A 15918-nucleotide genomic window follows, 5' to 3' on the forward strand; every position below is an offset into this window, starting at 1 on the left:
TTAAAGATTTATTTATTTATACAAGAACTGGGGTGCAGGGAAGAAGTGCAGGAAGGTGAGAGAATTCACCAGAGACAGAGTGGGGAGCAGAACGGGAAGCCGATGGAAAACACTGCTGAGAGGAGCAGCGGGAGAGACATGAGAGGTCTGCCGTGCCATGTGGGTATCTCCCTGGCCAGCAGGAATCAAACCCACGATGCAGAGGCTGTGGACAGCCTCACAGCACTGCGCTCAACGCACTGCACCACTGGGGAGTCCCAGGGATGTTGTTTTATGTTTAGGGGACAATATCTAATTGTGATGAGCATTTACCCATTATATATTAGTCCTTAAGTAAAAAAGGGAAAGACTAAACAAAGAAATATAAAACTTAAAAGCTGATCATTGCTAACACTATCATTATTATATTTAACATGAGAAACATAAAAATAAATATTACTTGATATTCTTTTAAAGTCCACCTATATCATTTTAGTATTAATGGTTAACTTATTAGTATGAAAGACAATATTTTATGGAGCAGAAAATAGAGGGTAACATTTTTAAGGATTGATTTGTATCTACTTATAATTCTGGCCCTTCAGTAGTGAAGAGAAGATAAATATTTATATATGTATGTATTATAGATTTTTCAACAGAATACAAAATATAAAGATATAAAGTCATATTTTTCTAATATCTATTCCTTTTTTCTTTGAAAAGAAAAAAATCTATTTCACTCTTCTACAGTGAAGCCAATTTTGATGCACATTTCTTTACCATATCTTTAAATCTAAGATTCTAATTGTATACAGCTTGTATAGTCTGTGTGCTTCCTGTATTTAAATACTTTATGCTAAAATTGAGTAACTAAGAATATATTAGATTTTCCAATTCTATTCAGTTTCTCCCAGGAGTCAGAATGTCAGGTCTTCATTCTCCAAACTGAAAATAATTTGCATTCAATTCTTCCTGAATTAATTTAAAATGCCAATCAGTGAAATTTGAATACTTTCGACTTGTTGAAGGAAAGATGACTTATGTTTCGATATTTTAGATGACATCTTATTTCTTTAGAACTATAAATACACACTCACCATTCTTTGAATAATTTCTTATTTATTTATTTTTAATACTTTTTAATATTTTTAAATACTTTTAATACTTCAATACTTTAATATTTTTAATTACTTTTTTAATACTTTTTTAAGATTTTTTTTTTAATTTATTTATATAAGCACTGAGTACAGTCAGAAGCGAGGGAGGGTGAGTGAATTCACCAGAGCCAGAGCTTGAAGCAGAGCAGGCAGAAGGACCAAAGTACACTGCTGAGGGGAGCAGCGGGTGGCAGGTGAGGTCCGCACGCCATGCGGGACCCTCCTCCTGTGGCTGGGGAGCAGCCAGGGATCGAACCTGCGCTGCAGAGGCTGCAGGCAGCTTCACAATCCAGTGATCAACCACTGCGCCACCGGGGAGGCCCCTGAATAATTTCTTATTTAAAGAAATGTTTTCTTATAATCGAGGATGGGGAGCAAAAGAGAAAGAGGGGTTCCATGGACTCTGGTGGAGGTTCCAAAGCCTAAGTGGTAGGTGTGGTGTGGTAACACACCTGTAGAGGTATGACTCTATGCCTCTGAATCATATGCAGTGTTATAAACCATTATCACAATTAAAAAAATACAATAAAAAATACTAATATTGGGCATTTAAAAATATTTAGGAAAATAAATTTCTTTTCAACATTTTTTCTTTATATATATTGAGCAATAACAACATTCTTAATCAAAAGGATTACTCTATATTTGAATGGCCTTAATTTTGGTATGTGTTCTAATTAGATGTTCAGAGCTGTGGATCTTTTCTAGAATTTTGTTTCTTTGTCACTTTTTAATGCCAAGCACAAGACAGCCTTCTAATTCAGATCCAGCTTCACATAATTTTAACTGTGAATTTACTGTCAAGCCATGCAAATCCTAATAGAATTATATTTCTTAACCAAGTGTAATAATCATGACTATTTCTTGTTGCAACTCAAGTTTTTTTCTAAAATGTTTGCTTTTATTACCAGTAAAAATGACCTGTTCGGAGTACTCTTGCTGACTGTGCGATAGAGCTTTGTTGGTCAGCCTATACATCAAAACACATTTTCTTGCAATAATACACAATGTATTTGTGCTTGCTTCTTGGTTATGCCCCGTGGCCTCTGCGTTGAAGGTGCAGTTCTCACCAAGCTATGGCTTTTGTTTGTGCTTTAAAAAAAAGAATCTTCTGTTTACAGGTGCTAAGGTTAATTTCCCCAGATCGGTAACATTAAAATAGAAGAGAATTACGTGTGCTGAGGTCAAGTGTTGTGCATCATAACTGAGAAATCCGTACTGAGAACTGCTAAGACTCCCAATTCATGTATTCTTTGTATTTCTGCTACTAAATTCAAGGGGTTGAGGTCATTGAAGGAATTGCTAGAGATCAGATTTTAGAACAGTTTCCTCTTTAGGAGAATCCCAGAAATTTATGATATCTGTATTTAAGGAAAAATTATGCTTAGCTCTCTTGGCAAGAATTGAAAAGATAATTAGCCAACAAAATTATTGGATATTCTCCTTGCTCCCATTTAATTCTATCTTAAAATTTCATCTCTTTGTGATTGCTTCCCTATATTCAGTATTCCTGCAGAACTAATACCCCACTCTTAACTGTTTGTTTGATGTAAAATGGTTTAAAGGATTATTTTCCACGGGACACTCTCAGGTTTTCAGGCTATATTATTTTTTTCTTCCCCCAAAATCCGTATATCGAGTTATAATAGGTCTCATCTTTTTATCTCCTTTGGGGGTTATAGGTTCAAGCCTCTACAATGTATACTGTCACATCCTATCCAGCACCAGAGATCCAATAGTCCTCCACTGTGTTCCACGGGATGGCTTCCCTCTGTACTCTAACCCCCCCAAATCTATCCCACTCTGGTTGCCTCAGCTTTGCAGTTTTTCTATACTGCACGTATAATTGAGGCTACCTGGTATCTGTCTTTCTCCTGACTTATTTACTTAGCACTACCCTTTGCAGTTTCATCCTCTGTGATAGCTGAGCAGTATTCCAGTGTGTATGTGTGTGATGTGTATGTTATATATGTATATACTTTGCTGATCATTCCACTGTCTTTGGGCACTTAGTGTCTTTCCATAACTTAACTGTTGTAAATTGGGCTGCAATGACAGATAGTCAGTTGGCACATGAAAAAAACACCCACCTCCTTATCATCAGGGAAATGCAAATCTAAACCAGAGTGAAATATCATTTCATACCCATGATAATGACCCATATCAGAAAGACCAGAAACAACAGGTGTTGGTGAGGGTGTGGAGAAAATGAGCCCTCAAACACTGTTGGTGGGAATGTAAATTGGTCTAGCACCTATGAAAAATAGTGCAATGTTTTCTCAAAATCTTAAAAATGTGTCTACCATATGCATACCATATGCACTGCACTCCTAGGTATCTACAAGAAGAATGCAAAAAATCACCACAATTTTAATGACTTAAAAGTAATGTGTGTCTGTGTGTGTGTGTCTGTGTGTGTGTAACTAAATCACACAACTTGCATTTCCTTTATATTGGAATTGACTGGCATGGCTGATTTTCTGCTTAGTGCCTCAGTGGGATGAAATGCAGCTTCTTCCAAACTCACTTGTGGCTTACGATATTTATTTCCTATAGTTGCAGGACTCAGATGCTTTTATTTGGTAACTGTTGACCAGGGTGTTCTGTCCTAGAGTTATCTGCATTCCTTTCCATGCATCCCTTCATCTTAAAATAAGCAACGGCCAATCAAAACATCTTATGTTTCAGTTCTCTGAAATGCTCTTCTTCTGTCAGCCAGAGAAAACCATATTTCTTACGGGCCTGTGTGGTTACATTTGGCCCATAGCATGATTTCCCTTTTGGAATATCACCTGTGATAACTCTGGATTGATGCCTCATAATATTTCACAGGACCCTCCCATATTGAAAGAAAGGGCTCTATACAAGGTGACAGTCAGTCCAAATCAACTTAGAATTCAGCTGCCACAAAGGTTGGCTGAAGAGAAGAGGAGTCTGGACATGTACTTAAAAATATTCATATGATGGATCAACTCTTTTCTGGGACATGCTTATATTTTAATATTGCTGGTATTTTTTAATCTAATTACCCCAAAATTCTAGTACTAAAAAGGAAGCAATATCATCCCAGATCATTTCAAGTTTAGAATTCCGGAGAATCAGTCAGTTGGTAACCTATGCACATGGTACATTTCACAAACATAAAAATACTGATTTAACAGGTAAGGTATGATGTGACTGGGTTTCTTTACTTGTTATAATAAGGAATTTCAAATCATCCAAGGATCTGACCAGCTGAATTTGTTTACTTTCTATGATACCTTAGATATTTCCCAGATAGGATGCCTGTTTTTATCCCTTTAAGTTTATTTCATCATTAATAACATCAAATTTGCAATCTCCATAAAGAATCTGTCTTGTTTGGTGAACCAGAAATCTTTGAAAAATTTTCCTTATAACAAATCAAATGCTGTGAGTACAGAGTTACAGAGTTGTACTTTGCCCACGAAAACCCTCAATGCCATTATTTTGCCTCCTCATAGGACGTCCTCTTTGACATGTTTTACTTTATTTTTATTTCTGGCAGGACGCTTTTTTCTAATGGACTCAGAGTTCTGCCCTATTTATTTTGAGTTCAATTCATTATTACCTATTTTTCTCTGTTCTTTATGGGGGGACATAAAGATCCCAAATGAATATTTATTAATATTATTTTTTCTATCTGGGCAAAAAGAATTTACCAGAGATGAGATTTATTCTACATATATGATGCCATATTTCAACTCTCGCATGTGATATTCTTTAGTGATGCACCATTAATTTTTACTACATTCTAGATATTTGAATAGAGGGGAAAATGTGGGGCAGCCAAAATGTGCTGTCACTACCACTATCACTTGGGTAATACCTGCTTTTCTCTTTGTTCGAGATCTGAAGAGCACTTTCTAACTGGAGAGTCTGCATTTAGAAAACATCCCCCTGGTGCTTACCTATTACACTGAGCAGGATTATTCTGTTGCTATGGCTGCTAATTTTTTTTTTTTTTATACTTCTAAAGAGTAAGAAATAGCCAAAATTTCCATATAGGAAGACTACTTCCCCCACACACACTGTGCTGAATGACAAGGAAGTGCCTGATAGAAGGCAAATGTGTTTTCAATACCAAATGCCTTGCTCAGTCTATTTTTTTATATAAACAAATACAGAGATTTCAATCTATAATGAACACTGAGAGGCAGTAGAGACATGGGCAGCCTTCAGAAAGAATAGCTAAGCTCACTTTCAGCATTTTTTTTTTTTTTAAGATTTGTTTATTTATACAAGCACATGGTACAGTCAGAAGTGTGGGAGGGTGAGAGAATTCACCAGAGCCAGAGGGGAGAGCAGAGCAGGCAGACTGATGAAGTACACTGCTGAGGGGAGCAGCGGGCGGCAGGAGAGGTCTGCGCGCCCATTTTTTTTTTTTTTTCAGAATTTGGATTTTGCTGAGAGTGGTTTTTCCAATAGTAACTACCTTTTGTATTCTTTTATATATGTGAGGAGCAAACATAATGTTTTCTTTATCTTTTTTTAAGATTTCTTTATTTTTATACAAGAACCAGGGTACAGGCCAGACGCACGGGAGGGTGAGAGGATTCACCAGAGACAGAGCTGGGAAACAGAACAGGCAGACGACCGAATACACTGCTGAAGGGAGCAGTGGGCGAGACAGGAGAGATCTACTATGCCATGTGGGATTCTCACCAGCGGGCCTGGATTGAACCAGCACTGCAGAGGCTGCGGGTAGCTTCACAGTGTGGCACTCAACTGCCTGTGCCACCAGGGAGGCCCAACCTTTTCTTTAAAGTTAGAGAAATTGAAGAATGGACATATTATCCATCAGCACAGATTAAATAACAGTCATATCCCACAGAATATTGCTTCTTGCTATTGCTTATTTTTTATCCTATAAATGAGAGCCAAGGTATCCCATGTATAACAGTGCACATACAATGGGTAAGGGAAACATTCTGGTGATTATGAATAAAGCTCATATATGTAGATAACTGATCTTTTAACACCTGACTTGCAAAAAATTGAACAAAACATTCTGCACCTTAACTCTTTTTACTTTAGGTTTGATCTATTCTTTCCTCCGATTTCTATATATCAGGGAGAAGACAAAGGGGTTTGTGAATTAAATAATTGTAGTGTACTCTATTATCAGAGACATAGTTCATTTTGTTAAGCAAATACCTGAAACTATGGACAAATTAAAAGATCTGTGCTCAAAATCGGACTTTTTCACTTTCTTGCCTTGTGACTCTAAACAAAACACTTTCCATCATTCAACCTCAGATATCTTTTTTCATCTGTAACCTACCTAACAACATACTATATTTTCTCAACTTAAACCAACCTACCTACCTTGCTATCTAATTACTCATCTACCTATCTACCAATCTATCTATGCATTACATCTCTGAGATTATATTAGGTGACTGAACTTCCCCACACCACTTGCTCAATGACAGGGAGAAGATGAATTGATTGCCCCTGCTTAGGAGAACTAAAACAAGTGTCAGAAGAAGCTATCTAGCTTTTGTTAATTGAAATGATGTATCTGCCTCTGGTGCTATGAGGACTTTCATTGTCTTAGAAGGTTAGAGCTAAGAAAAACACATGAGGGTGATTTTGAAAGGCCGTTCCTTAGGTGCAGAATATCTGTAAAAAACAGAGCTACACATTGGCCATTAAGAGATGTTTAATCATCAGCAAAATATAACTAAATCAAGGAGAAATAAAATTAAAACCTTACATAACAGAAAATGGTACTATATCACACATATTGCATCCCACTCCTGTGTCTATCATCTATATTGTTTCCATGATACTAGGAGCTTCTAACTTAAAACCTGAACGTGTCATCTGAATGATAATCTTAACTTATGCAGGATATAGAGACCTCAGCAGAAGAGTACTCTTACTAAGTGGCTACTTATCTACTTGCTTATTATACAAATGGTCTTTTAAAATCAGCTTCATGAAGACATTATTTGAGGAGTAAAAATCCACTGGAGATATATTGAAAATTATTACAGGTGCATGATCATCACAACATTCAGAATATAGAACATCATCAACACCAAAATGTTCATCCTGCCCCCTTTGCTGTCACATTTCTACCTAGACGCTGGCAACAGTGCTCTGTTTTCACCTTTGTAATGTTAAAAGCGGAGTCAGGGGTCTCCCTCTTGGTACAAGGGGTTAAGAAGCAACCTATGAAGCTTCTGCAGCCACTGCAGTATGAGTTTGATCCCCGGCCAAGGAGCAACCTACATGGCGCAGCAGACATCTCCTGACTTGCCTGCTGCTCCCCTCAGCAGTGTACTTCATCAGTCTGCCTGTTCTGTTCCCCACTCTGTCTCTGGTGTCTCTCACTGCCCCACCCCCATACACAGACCTCTGGCCTGTACTCCAGCTCTTGTATACATAAATTAATAAATCTTTTTTTAAAAAAAAAAAAGTGGAGTCACACAATATGAAGTATTTCCTGTCGGGCGTCTTTCCTTGGGCATCACACTTCTCAGCTATATGTACAACGTGTATGTTTACTTTGTGTAAGTGTTTTACATCAAATATTGAAAAATCAAAATGTACCTCTGTGTTTAAAAGTTGACGGATGACTGGGTTGGTTTTATTTTTTTTCTAAATAGCTGTGTTGAGACACAGTTACAGAGCACAGAATTCTCCCTCATGCTCTTCGTATATTCACACAATTGTGCAACCACAAATGCAATCAACACAAAATAATACCCCACAAAGAAATCCCTAGTTCTTCAGCAATCACTTCTAATTATCCCTCCCCTTTTTTTGTGCCCAGTTTAATTACTTGGAGTTGATTGTATTCCTAAGTCTGACTTTTCAGTTTTGTTATGATGGATATGGAGGATCATGCAATCTGAGCTAACTTATTGTCCATGTACTGTTAACTTGCCCCAGACTCAAGTGAGTTCCTCTTGATAAGGCAAATCAATTAAGGAAGCCAGAAATATACAACTGGAAATAGCAAAATCTACAGAAACCCAGGGTGCATGTGCTCACTAAAAAGGCAAAAAGCACCATTCTCTTTCACTCAAAATGTGATAAGTACTATATTTCTGAAATTTCAAGGGCAAGCAGAAATCTAGATCATTTTTGGTTCAATCTCTTCATTATTAAATGCTAGTAATCAATGAAAAATCTTAAAAACACTAATCATATAATGTATAGTTCATGATGAACAGGGATAGCTTTTTAAAATGGGTTATAATATGAATAAAATATTTAAAATCTTCCTGAATCTAACAAGCATATAACTCATATGGGCTCCTGATACTAAGAGATTGTATCCAACATGTTGCACAAAAACTGAGTATCTATCTTGCTTGGTATATAGATGATCAGCCAAATGCCAAACATGGGCAAAAATAAAAGTTAACCTCTCAGTTTTTCCAATCTGAACATTCATCTCCAAGGGGCTCAATGTTTTGATGATCATATTTCAAAACCACATACTGGGGATGCCTACAACTCGCGGGGACAGTGTCCAGGCAATGCAAGGCGTGGGAATAGGATGACCATTTAATACAGCTTAGGAGGCAAATGGAATGAGAGAAAATAATTAAGGCACAATAAGGCTAAATATGCTTGCATATTTAGCATGTAACATGGTTCTTGTAAAAGAGAAAATTACACAAGTTTTAAGGTGTTCTGGACAAAAGAAAATCAGTTCAAATTTGTTCAAAGATGCCACACTGGCCAAAATGTATGCCATATATTTAAACTGTACTTTATCACATATGTACTGAGAATGAGTACAGTGATCTGTAGTTCTCATATTTTGCTGACTTATAAGTCAGAGTGCTGTGAAAACCAAAAAGTATTGATATAAGTAAGGATTAAGGTTTGTTAGTATTTCACACCTGTGATTCTAATTTAAATAAAAACAAACATATAGATAAATTTTGTAGGACAGCATACCATGCTGTAATTAATTAACCTTTCCCTAAATGAGAATGTTTGATGACACTATTCAACTGCTTTTATTTGTCTGTTAATTTTAACCAGATCAATAGAGACAGATGCAACTGCCTTAGGTGTGAGGACTCCGTAGGTGTGAGGACTCCAAAGTCTAGGGGAAATGGAGGTTAAATTGTAAACAAAATAATTCACAAAATATTTCACAGTCATGCTGACAGAGTTTCAAAAAAAAAATCAGCATCAATGAATAAATTCCATCAAAATGACAAAAATAGATGAACTTAATTCTTTTGCTTTGAAAGGCACATTCCTTTAATTCTGCAAATGTTTTCCAATTTATAAAAGATTAAGGGAACTGGAATTATTTTTTTCAATTGTACCATTCTCGTTTTGGATGAACTGTCCAGGGTCAATCAGGTTATGTGAATGGCTGGTTTCTATGCTGTCTGTGTGAGGCATTTGGGTCTTTACAAATAATTGCATATTTTGAAGTACAGTACATATAAGTTTAATAGAAGCCAAGTTATACTTCATTCCCTAAGATACAATGGTGATTCAATAGTTACAATGACAATCTGTGAGTAAAAGACAGTGTTTACAGAACATATTTCCTTGAATAAAATGATTGCTAAATTTAATAAGCTACTAATATTATTTCACATTTGGTTGTATTTATATACTATTAAGAGTTAATTCCCAATATCCATATTTTGGAAACATGTTGTTTTATTAGAAATTTTCACATGTTAAATTCTTTAACAAATTCCTTAGTATTAAAAGCTATGTTTGATTTAAAATTTATAAAGATTTAAGCAGAGGAAAAATAAATTAACTTGTTTTTAAAAAGTAACTATCTTTTATATTTGGTAGAGATGAGAAAGCATAATCAAATAGCCCCTACAGTGATACAAAACACAGACAGAAAGATTAAATATAAGCTAATTAACTTAAAAGGAAATTGAGGGACATCCCTGGTGGCCTAGGGGTTAAGTCTCAGCACGATCAATCCCCAGTCAGGAAGCTACCCACATGGCACAGTAGGCCTCTCCTGCCTCCCCAGTGCTCCCCTCAGCAGTGTATTTCAGTAGATTTGCCTGCTCTGCTCCCCATTCTGTCTCTGGTGAATTCTCTCACCTCTGGCACCTCTGAACTAAACTCCAGTTCTACGCCAAAAAAAAAAAAAAAAAAAAAAGGAATAACAAATTAGACTGAAATGTTTAACAAAAAGAACATTAAAAACTCATTTTTATATATGAACTGATCTCTTTTTAAAAAAATGACTACACTTATGTATTACTCTCTAAAAATGTAAACTATACGATTGATATTGTAGAGCAATAGTCTTGCCTTGATGATAGCAGTAGCATGCAAAAGAGCAAGGTATTAGCAGAAAAGCAGAGGTGGTCCATAGGACAGAATTGAGAGTTTAGAACTAAACCACACATTCACACTGATGTAATTTACAGCACAGGTGCTGAGTACAGAAACTGGAGTAACGAAAGTCTCTTCAAGAAATGATGCTGGGATACTTCTGCTACATACACCAGGTAGACTACTACCTAACAATGTACAGACACACAAAATAACTTAATATGGGCTCAAGACTTCAAAGAAAACCTGAAGCCATGAAAATACTAAAAAAAAATAGGTGATAAACTTTTCAACAATGACCTAGTGATGTCTTTGTGGATAGTTTGCAACTGCAGGAGAAACCAGCAGAAGCAAACAAGAGGGATTACATCAAACTGAAAAGTTTTTGCACAGGAAAAAAAAACAAAAACAAAAAAACATGGCTACAATCATCAAGCCCTACATCATTAGTTTTTAAATTTTAATGTTATTAGTATTAGTTCTGGGATATAATTTTCCTACATATCAATTAAATGAAATAACAGTGAAAAGTCTTCCAGCTAGAGTGATTCGATTTTTAGTTTGGGTGGCCTGAGAAATTTTGACTAACTACAATAATAGCTTATGTAGGTGACCAGACCATGATCAAACTACATTGCTCTTCAAGAAAATTGAGATAATGACCATTCTATAGACTGTAAGAAAGTTGGATTCTGAACTACAATGGCTTTCTAACTACAGTTATTATTTTTGGTTACAAGATTACCATGTCCTTGAAACATTCAATGAGTAAATCTTTTATTGACTAGCTGCAAAAACAAAATATTTGTTTTCTAGAAATATTTACACAGTTTCATGTATACCCAGATGGGTGGAAAAATAATTAATCATTCACTAGACTGATAGAACATTTAAATAATATTGTGAATAAAAGTATGTTTGTAATACAACAGCAACATAGCCTGTTGTAATACAACAGGCTAACTCTAGCCTGCAGTAGGTTACAAATAACACCTGTCAAACTATAATGCAGTGTCTCCCTTCAGTGAACAAGTTTCATTAATTTGTTTTAAATTTGGCAGAAGACTTACTGTTGGGAACACAATGGCAGACACTTCATTAGGGGTCCAGCTGGTACTCATAAAGGGTTGAATTCAACCCAATACATATACTAGTCACTTTCCCTTAGAAGATGGTATGTCAGGTGTAACCAAGAAATGTCACAGATATACCCAAGGCTCAAATATGGTAACCAATCACATCCGGTCTATGTTAAGCATGGAGTAACTTTAACAATGCTATGCCAAAGAGCCACACCTTTCATTACTTTTCTGAAAGACTGAATAAATTTGGTTTTAATCAACAAGTTCATGAGACCATTTATTCAATATGATTCCAAACTCTTCATGACCATACCTCAACTACAAATCTCACAAGTAAACATAATAGAACAATATTACCTTCCTGTAGTGACACGTGACAGTGTTTTTCCTGTAGTGACACGTGACAGTGTTTTTTTTTTTTCCTTTTTGTGGTAAATAATTTATCTGTCTTGTTTCAAAGAAATACAAGAGATTGGTTCAATGATAACTCTGCTTTTTCTGTTTAGAATAATGGCAGCCCCTATTATTCTCTGAAATGTGTTCTGACATTGCTGTGTATGGACAATATTCATACCATAGTCAATGTGTTAAGAAATATTTTGTGAAATTGTGAGAGTAATTTTATAGAAAACCAGAAATCAGTGCTTGTGATCAGTGGTAGCTGTCTGAAATAATGACAATCTGAAATGCTATTAATCTACCTATTAATAGACAGAATTATCTCATCTCTGTGGGCATGTTACTCTGCATCCATTATTCTTCATGCATGCCTCTAGTTCCTTGTATGGGATCCCTGTTTCAACACTTTATCTTAACTGATTGAAAAAAGACTCTACTTGTTATAGGAACCAACATGTTTAATTTTGTTCTAAAAATATTGTTGCTGCTGAGAAAATAATTGCTACTTTACTAGCTCTCCTGTCCTCTTTTCCCTAACTGTGCCCTTCCTATGGCTAAAATGGTAACTGAATATCCAATTCTGTATTGCAGACCCATTGCGGGTCTACCATAATAAATTCTCACTGTTTCTATACCCATCATGTTTGTTTCCCATTACTCCTGTAAATTTTACCACAAATTTAGTGGCAAGAAACAATAAAAATGTATTATTTTATGTTTCAGAGGCCTAAAGTCTAAAATGTGCTCTGAGTTACATTTCTTCTACAGTCTTTAGAAAAGTAAAGAATTTTGCTGTGCAGAAGCTCTTTAATTTGATGTAGTCCCAGCTGTTTATCTTTGTCTTCACTATCACTGCTTTGGGTGATGTGTCTGTAAAGATGTCTTTGATGTGCAAATCCCGTAGTGTTTCGCCTATATTTCCTTCTATGTATTTTATGGTTTCAGGTCTTATGTCTAGTTCTTTAATCCATTTTGAGTTGATTTTTGTGTATGGTGTGAGGTAGTGGTCAAGCTTCATTCTTTTGCATGTAGCGACCCAGTTTTCCCAGCACCATTTATTGAACAAACTTTCTTTGCTCCAATGCATAGTCTTTGCTCCTTTGTCAAAGATTAGTTGACCATAAATCTGTGGGTTTATTTCTGGATTTTCTATTCGATTCCATTGGTCTGTATGTCTGTTCTTGTTCCAATACCATGCAGTTTTGATGATTATGGCTTTGTAGTATAGTTTGAAGTCTGGGAGTGTGATGCCTCCATTTCATTCTTTTTTTTTCAGTAGAGCTTTGGCTATTCGGGGTTTTTGGTGATTCCATATGAATTTCATCAATAATTGTTCTATTTCTTTGAAGAATGCCATTGAGATTTTGATTGGAATAGCATTGAATCTGTATATTGCTTTTGGTAGGATGGCCATTTTAATAATGTTTATTCTTCCAATCCATGAGCAGGGGATGTCTTTCCATTTCTTTGTGTCTTCTTCTATTTCTTTTAACAGTGTTTTATAGTTTTCTTTGTATAGGTCCTTTACCTCTTTTGTTAGATTTATTCCCAAATATTTGATTTTTTTTGTTTCGATAATAAAAGGGGTGGTTTTTTTGATTTCTTCTTCTTCAGATTTATTGTTTGTGTATAGGAAGGCTACTGACTTTTGCGTGTTGATTTTGTATCCTGCCACTTTACTGAATTGATTGATGAGTTGAATTAGTTTTTCTGTGGACTAAAAGAGACAATAACAAAAACAAAGAGAAACCCCACCAACTGGGAGAACATTTTTGCACCCAACACTAATGATAAAGGACTGATCACAAAAATCTGCAAAGAGCTGATGAGACTCAGCAACAACAAAGAAAATAATCCAGTCAAAAAATGGGCAGAAGAGCTAAAAAGAAACTTCTCTGAAGAGGAAATGCAAATGGCCAACAGACATATGAAAAAATGTTCAACATCACTTGTCATCAGGGGAATGCAAATCAAAACTACCATGAGATACCATCTTACACCAGTGAGAATGGCACATATTAAAAAAACTAGCAACAACAAATGTTGGCGAGGATGTGGAGAAAAAGGAACTCTTGTGCACTGTTGGTGGGAGTGCAAACTGGTCCAACCACTATGGAGAGCTGTGTGGAGATTTCTGGACCTACTAAACATAGAGCTTCCATATGATCCAGCAATTCCACTCCTAGGTATTTACCCAAAGGACACAGAAACATCAATTCCAAAGAGCACCTGCACCCCTATGTTTATAGCAGCACTGTTTACAATAGCTAAGCTTTGGAAACAACCCAAATGCCCAAAAATAGATGACTGGATCAAGAAGATGTGGTACATATATACCATGGAATATTACTCAGCATTCAAAAAAGATAAACACATGCAATTTGCAGCAACATGGATGGCGCTGGAAGGGATCATGCTCAGCGAAATAAGCCAGAAAGTAAAAGAAAAATACCAGATGGTCTCACTCATAGCAGGAATCTAGAAAACTTAAATAAGGGACCAGGAAAATGAATATAAGAAAGTGAAAATCAAAATCAACAAAAAACTATGAACCAGAGACACTTTTTGGGGGGTGGGGGGCGGGAGGGGAAGGATTGGGGTCAGAATGGGGCGTTTGCAATTGTATGGGGGAATATAAAAATAAAATTAAAAAAAAAAAAAAACTAAAAAAAAAAAAAGAAAAGTAAAGAATTTCCTTACTGTTTTTAGCTTCTAACATCTACTTTTCTCTAAGAAAAAAATGATGCATAGTCATTTTCCTCCAACCCTCACATTGACCTCCTGCCTTTCTTGTACAAGGATCTTATGACATCAGGGAGAAGACAATATCTTAAAAACTTTAACATGATCACATTTACAAAGACTCTGTTGTCACATATGATAATATAATCACAGGTTTTGGGGACTAAGACTTGGGTGTCTTTGGGGGTTGTTATTCAGTCTCTTAGAAGAACAGTGAGGAGCCACTGTTGAGCCAGTGGGTGATGCTCAAGTCAAGGTGGAGCTTTCCGAACACAACTCATCTCCCACTGCCCCTACTCATCACAGGCTGCTGGTAACTAGGGGTGAATCTGAGACACCTGTTGACATCAAAACATGGACACAGGTGCATCTGGCTGTTCTCCCAATGCCCCTGATCTCTGCTCAGGGGACACTCTCTGGGGTCAGACAGATGGCATCTGGCCATCTACCGGTCAATAAATTTTTTGTTCCTTTTTCTCTCTCACCGCTCCCTTGTTCTCACTCCCTATGTAAATAAATCCTCTTATTTTAGATCTCTTTCTGGGTGTCCTGCCACTGACTGAGTCATCCCCTATTCTCCTTGTTTGTGCTGTTTCAACTACTTGATACAGGGCATTGTGACTTTACTGGGCTCTTAGTCTTGCCCTTACAAAAAGGATTATCATAACAATGTTAGGAACCAGTAGAGAGAGGAGTACTTCTGTTCTCTTTAAATAATGACATCTCTTTTGTATGTAGTTGGCATAAGCAGGCAGTTAATTAAATCTAGTCTGGCATTGTTAGATTAATTTAAACAGTTTCTTTGGTCAGTTCCTAATTCTGAAGGCAAACTAAAAGTTTTAGAGTTAAATGCTCAATCTTTCAGTTCTCGACCATCGCTCCTTTACCCTTCTAATCTCAAAAACTGGCTTATAAAACTTTCTGGTGCACAGGGGAGACTGATATCATGGATCCACTCAAGAATGCTGGGCCTTTTCTCTTAGTTCTAAGGAGCTAACAGATTAGTCTGTTGCAAGAACTGGTTGATGTGTATCTGCTGGTCTCTTGCTCTATGGGCAGCTAATTCATCGCATAAGGGTTCTGGCATATACCTCCAGACTCAGTATTTCTGATTACAGATGTTTTATTTCCCCAACCCCATATTTCTCAGAGGTCACATAAGATCTAAATAACACCAGACTTCTGTTGAAAAGAGTGAGAACCAGGAAATTTCTATGTATAATTATAAGGCCATGGGAATTGAAGCA

This window comes from Talpa occidentalis, unplaced genomic scaffold (assembly GCF_014898055.3).
Source record: "Talpa occidentalis isolate TD23 unplaced genomic scaffold, MPIMG_talOcc4v2.1 talOcc4.13, whole genome shotgun sequence".
NCBI classification, from domain to species: Eukaryota; Metazoa; Chordata; class Mammalia; order Eulipotyphla; family Talpidae; genus Talpa; species Talpa occidentalis.